The sequence below is a fragment of the Copadichromis virginalis genome, linkage group LG23, assembly GCF_057382275.1.
Source record: "Copadichromis virginalis isolate Kocher_CV1m ecotype Utaka linkage group LG23, C_Virginalis_male_GT1.1, whole genome shotgun sequence".
NCBI lineage: Eukaryota > Metazoa > Chordata > Actinopteri > Cichliformes > Cichlidae > Copadichromis > Copadichromis virginalis.
The window spans coordinates 29,167,410-29,173,338 of record NC_140639.1 but is presented as its reverse complement, the minus strand read 5'-3'; the positions used below and the strand labels follow the sequence as shown (position 1 = coordinate 29,173,338).

The 5,929-nt window shown below is 37.3% G+C and overlaps 1 long non-coding RNA gene across 3 annotated transcripts; it reads left to right on the top strand.

The window, feature by feature from the left end:
• Window positions 1-228: 228 nt before the first annotated feature.
• On the top strand, window positions 229-4,651 carry LOC146681111 (uncharacterized). Of its 3 annotated transcripts, XR_014918118.1 has the most exons (8): window positions 229-441; window positions 605-734; window positions 2,218-2,349; window positions 2,467-2,566; window positions 2,685-2,744; window positions 2,834-2,924; window positions 3,091-3,248; window positions 3,911-4,651. It is a non-coding gene; the product is annotated as an uncharacterized LOC146681111 (long non-coding RNA). The 3 variants fall into 3 exon arrangements; XR_014918119.1 differs by lacking the exon at window positions 229-441 and having other exon boundaries at window positions 570-729; XR_014918117.1 differs by lacking the exon at window positions 229-441 and having other exon boundaries at window positions 570-734.
• The last annotated feature ends 1,278 nt before the right edge of the window (window positions 4,652-5,929 follow it).

Sequence of the window (5,929 nt, the reverse complement as noted above, 5' to 3'; positions counted from 1 at the left end):
CATACCATTAAAAAAAAAGCAAATATCAGCAGTGAAAGACAATAAAACTGATAGTATTTTTTTATTTTAAAATTCAGATACTGATATACAGATTAAAAGTTAGGCCTGCAGTATATCATTGTTAACCTTCTGATAAAAAAATTAACAGCAAAAGAAGATGTTAAAAATAAAGTTTATGGTTGTGAATAAAATTGATTTCAATAATCTTTTTTAATTATTATTTTAAAACAACTATATGTTGTTGTGTTTCACGCCATATTATCAGACCACCTTAAGTGGGTCGGCCTTAAATTTTGAATTTGTGTGATCGCTGTTGATTGGTAGCTAAACTGCTGGTAAACTGTGTACAGACGTTTTACGTTCGAATTGCAGAGAAAAAAAATCTGGTAGCAACATTGTGCAGTATGAGCGAACCATTTCACCAAAAAAAGGGGAAGCAAGGTAAGACGTGGCTGCAGCGGTCTGCAGACGTGACTTCTGATCAAATTCGAACCTCCTAAAGAAACAAAGAGCGACGTTACATTGCGGGATGACGTCACCTGAAAATGACCAATAGCGCGGTGCGCTGCTGAGCTGTGTGCCAACCGCTCTTTTTTTCATGCAGGAGACTCAAGTTGGCTTCGCTAACGGACACAGTTTTGAACTCGTATATTAGCGCCATTTATTGCTGCTTGGACCACAGCATCTTCGGAATTTGTAGACATCCTGGCAGCTTACAATTAGTTCGAGGTGAGGTGAGTACATGCAACTTCAAGTTATCTCTGTTATAAAAATCCACCAGCCCAGCGTTTATAGATAATTTTAGCAGTTCGTTTTTTATGAGTGAGGTTGTGAATTTAGTTAGCATTTGTGAGTTGAGTTAGCATTACTGTTGCGAGGGAAGCATTGCTCTGGATTAGTTTCTGTATATGGCGTGCTTAATTCGCTAGGGAGGAATTACCAAAGTACATGGAGTTATGTTAACGTGTAATTTCTGTGGTAAGGTAGTTCAGTCATCAAGGGGCTACGTGCTTCATTGTAAACTGCATCGGAATGAGCCACGTTGTTTCTTTCGGTGTATTGAAGCAGGCTGCAAGCAGACATGCACCAGGTATGGCGCGTTTAAGGCTCATTTTTACCGAAGACACTGCCCCCACCCATGTCACTGGTGTGGTGGTGGTTTCTTCGTTTACATGTGCAATGGCGATGTGTGAACGTCAGTGTCAGAACTCTAAAGAGTTAATAGCTCATCTGAAGAGCCATATTGTGGAAGGACACGTGGTCACTTGTCCAGTAAGAGGATGCACAAATACCTTTAGAGTTAAATCATCTTTTACTGCTCACATGTCACGTAAACACAGAGTTTTCAGACAGCAGCATTGGTGATTTATATAGAGAGTCTGCATGTCAATCATCATCTGTTCCAACCACATCAGATGACTTTGTACCCTTGACTGCTGCACAGTCTATTACACATGAAGATAACATGGAAATGCCCCCTGAATTCTGTGATCTTTTTCTGAGAAACGTTTCACTATTCTACTTAAAATTGCAGGGTCAGTTTCTACTGCCTGCTTCAACCATACAGAACATTGTAGAGGAAATGCAGAACATGCATGAGTTGGGACAGACATACAGTTTGGGTAAACTTGCATCACTGTTAAAAGATGACACATCATTATCAGAGGAGGACATCAACAAAGTCTGTGAGTCTGTCAAAAGCTATGATCTTTTTTCTGCATGTCATACCGGGCCATTGAGGACAGTGCACTCCAGAGCTCAGATCTTTAAAAAAGCCTTCAACTATGCGGAACCAAAGAAAATATTTTTAGGGAGAGATGAAAACAGAAAAGATAGGTTTGCCTATTATGTGCCTTTAAGAGAGACTTTGAGATGTCTGCTAGAGTCTGATCTGTGGCAGAAATCAGAAGAGCCCTCTACTGAGCCTCCTGCTGATGTTCTGTGTGACATAAGTGATAGTAAGCTGTTTTAAATAAAATGATTTTTTTGGTCAAAACCCATTGACTTAATTGATTTCTATCCATTAACATCTTACATGAAGTATGGGTACCAAATGGTTCCACTGAAACACAGTGTGCTGTCACAATAATGGTGCTGTTAGTTTGGTACTTACGAAACACTGTATAAAAGTGTAGTATCAAGCAAGATCAGCTTCATATTTTAAGACCAAAGGTACCACTTGGTGTAAATTGACCTTTATTCACATTCTTTTATCAGACATCTTGGAAATGGGGGGCAGCATAAGGAGTTCCATTACTAAGGTGCTGCCGGACCTGTCTGCCTCAATCCTTGAAATTGTACTGGAGGCACTACAATCATTAGGAGTGGAGACATCTGAGAAACAAACCAGTAAGTATTATGATTTCATTGCACAATAGCCATGAAGGACTTTCTGTTTTTTCTATTATGCTTTGGCCAAGGTCCAAAAAGTACAATTAATCTATTGTTTGTGATATTGTTTTACAGCACCAAATATGGAAATTTCAAGCCAGGCCAGCATATCGTCTCCATCTGTTTTAAGGTTTAAGGGTGGTGGCACAGCTAAGACCCAAGAGTCTCTTTCAAGGTTAGTAAAGTAAACAGATTCAAGAAGATATTTTACACATTTCTTTGTCGTCTGTCTCTAAATCTTATTTTGTCTTTATTATGATTAAAAAGGTTTGTTTTGTTCCTGCCCTTTTCAGACACTGAATTTGAGCAGAAACCATAAGGATACTCAAAGGACCTGTGACTCTCAGGAAATGGTGAGATTTCAGGTCATAATCTTTTTTTTTCCATTAAATTAATTTTCCTTTTTCCCTTTACAATATTGCTGTTTTGTTTTTGTAAACAGCATCAAATGAGAGAGACAGATGAAACAGTTTCAAGACAATGGCAGGAAAAAAATGCTGAAGATTGAAACAAACCTTGGCTGGAAATATTTGGTATGTGTTTTACCGTAAATCAAATTGTTGAAAAACATTCAGCTACACTGTAACACAGGGAAACTTGATTTGCACTTATTTTGTTACTTTAATTTCTTGTCTCATTATTTTTGTCAGTTATTATTGTTTATGGTGTATGCCCTTCTTGTTTTCCTTCTGAATGCAGAAGGTATCTAGCCAGTCCACAATGAAAGCTTCGTTGCACCCAATGAGTCTTCTGGCAGAAATGATGGCGGCTGTATTCTTTGGTTTCCCTAAACATCACACCCTGCCTGTTTATACGAGGCTCTTCAATTAAGTCTGCACCCAAAGATTCAATAAGAGGTAAGCAGTGGTATTATTCAAGTTTTGCTAAAGAAAGATGGACAGGAGACACTAATCTTAATCAGCCGAGCTCAGGTTCATGTCCAGGTGAGCAGTTTCATACGCTATAAAATGTAGATTGAATGATAGGTCTCATCACCATGCATTCAGCCATTAACTTCAAGTTCTATGATAAATCAATACGAAACTTAAATACGTTTTCCAACAAATTATGATTGTGATTAGGGCTGCGTTGTCTATGTATAACTTTTACATAAGTAGATTTAAAGTATAACTATTGCCAAAACGCAACCTGGGCTGTTTTTTTTTTTTTTGTTTTTTTTACTGTATCGATTTTGATGTGCTCAAATTTATGCCCCGGCCCCCTAGTATTCCCATTCACTGGCTATTGACCACAAAACAAAATCACGGTCAATCTCAAAAACGGCTTGTTTGTCGTAATTATGCTTTTAGATATATGTTTGTCTCGTTTACAGTAAAAAAAAAAAAAACTGAAAAAAACAGCCCAGGTTGCATTTTGACAATAGCTATCCTTTAAAAACTGTATATTTTACACTTAAGAAATCATTTATCATTAGATCTGGTTTTGGCAGCACGTTTTGTTCATTTCTGTGCATTTTGCTCAAGCACTGATCAAACTTTGTCCATTTTTTTTGCTGCAGAGGGGATCCTGCCAGTCCAAAGTGAACTCCTGATGGACATTGAAGTACTCCTGCAGAGCTTGTATCTTCAACACCATGCGCATTAGAAACTCCACCGAGTCCTTTCCTTCACCAAGGCAGGACCCAGTGACTCATTACTGTTGATAGGTCAGGGGCAGGTAATATTTTGTTTCATGTTTATTCATTCCTCCATGGATTACCAGCCATATATATGGACACATGCTGTATTCTCAAGATCTATGCTGTTTTGTAGGAATAGAGAAAATAATATGTTTAGTCTGTTTTCAAATGGTATGTCAAATTTTCTCATTGTTTATCAGTAATATTCTCTACCTTGGTTGTATATGAGCATCTTTAGATTTTTCTATATTTAGCGGTTGCAAATGTAAAATGTACGGTAAACCATTTATGTTCCTCATATTGTACTGTATTTTTAGCGGTAAAATACCGGCAGCTGTGGTTGCCAGGAATTTACCGTAAAATGTATCTGGTCAAAATAAAATGCTGTAATTTGTTATACAATTTCACTGTGTTTTTTACTGTCAAAGGTTTTAATAAGGTTTAACATATTTCTGTTATTTTTACAGTTATTTACAATAATAGGGTCTATCCTATTACTGTTAAATTAACAACAAATTACTGTAAATATTATTATATTATTACTTTTTTTTTACTGCAAATATCCGTAAAAAGCTATGGAAAGTTGCATTTTTTACATTAAATTGCTGTATAATTGACAAATATATTTGGTTTTTTTCTATCATGATTTTGGTAAAATAATACGTTGTCTACCTTAAAAATTAGGGTTACAAAACCAGTATACCGTATTGTCTTTTACAGATTCCACATTTTTTACACGGTATATTCCTGGCAACCACAGCTGCCGGTATTTTACCGTAAATTTGACAGATTTTTTTTTACAGTGTAGTTTTGATTAGTTTCAGTTATAGTTTTAGTTGTGTTTGCAATAATTAAGTGTAACAAAATCCCAGTTTCATCATATCAGTCATGCTCTTCTGCTTATCCTTGGGTATGTTGCTATTCCAGCTACCATACCCTGCACCCTGGACAGGTCGCCTGTCTGTCACAAGGCTAACACGCAGAGACAGACAACTCACATTCCCACCTATGGGTTCTTTAAATAAATAAATAAAGGCAGATGAACAACCATTGATACCAGGAAACTATAAAATGTATATCTTGGCCCCAATGAGACTATTAACTCTTGCAGCACCGGGTGTTCGTAATTTTGGTCCAAGTGAATTGATAAACTTTTTGAAGGCAATTGACTCACACAGTTATGTAGATGTCCCAGTCCTGTTGTCTCGGGATGCATCACGCTGCCTTGCCTGGGGTTAGCTTCTGTTTTCTGGGGATGAGGGTTGAGTGTGCTCCCTTCTCAAGGTAAGCTAGGTTAGCCTTCTTGTGTGAGCTTTTCAAGTGCACTTTAAGGTTTGTGGGATTTTTTTTCCCTTTAGAAATGTCCCTCATAATTTGTCTCTTTCCACTACAAGACACTTGCTTTATCCAAAACACAGTCATATTCAAAGTAATCCCAAATTGGACTCTGGCGCTTTCTCCCGACTGTTCCTGACATGATTCTGCGCGTGGACGGAGCAGCAATACAGACGACTCGACTAACGTACTGCCACCTGCTGGCATAATGAGACAGCAAGAAAAAATCTGGAAACTAAACTTCATTTTCACCCTTGACTATTGTATGACACGCACACATCAATGAAAGCTAAACACATTTTTGCTATAAATTCAGTTAATTTTAGTTAGTTTTGTGAAAACTCATTACAGTTTTAGTTAGTTTTCCTTTTTTTGTCTTTATTTTTATTTCCTTTAACGAAAATGTTTTTTCACTTCTAGTTTTCGTTATTTCGTTAGTTTTCGTTAACGATAATAACCTTGGCGCCAAATCACAACAACAGTCGCCTCAAGGCGCTTTATATTGTAAGGTAGACCAATAATACATACAGAGAAAACCCAACAATCATATGACCCCCTATGAGC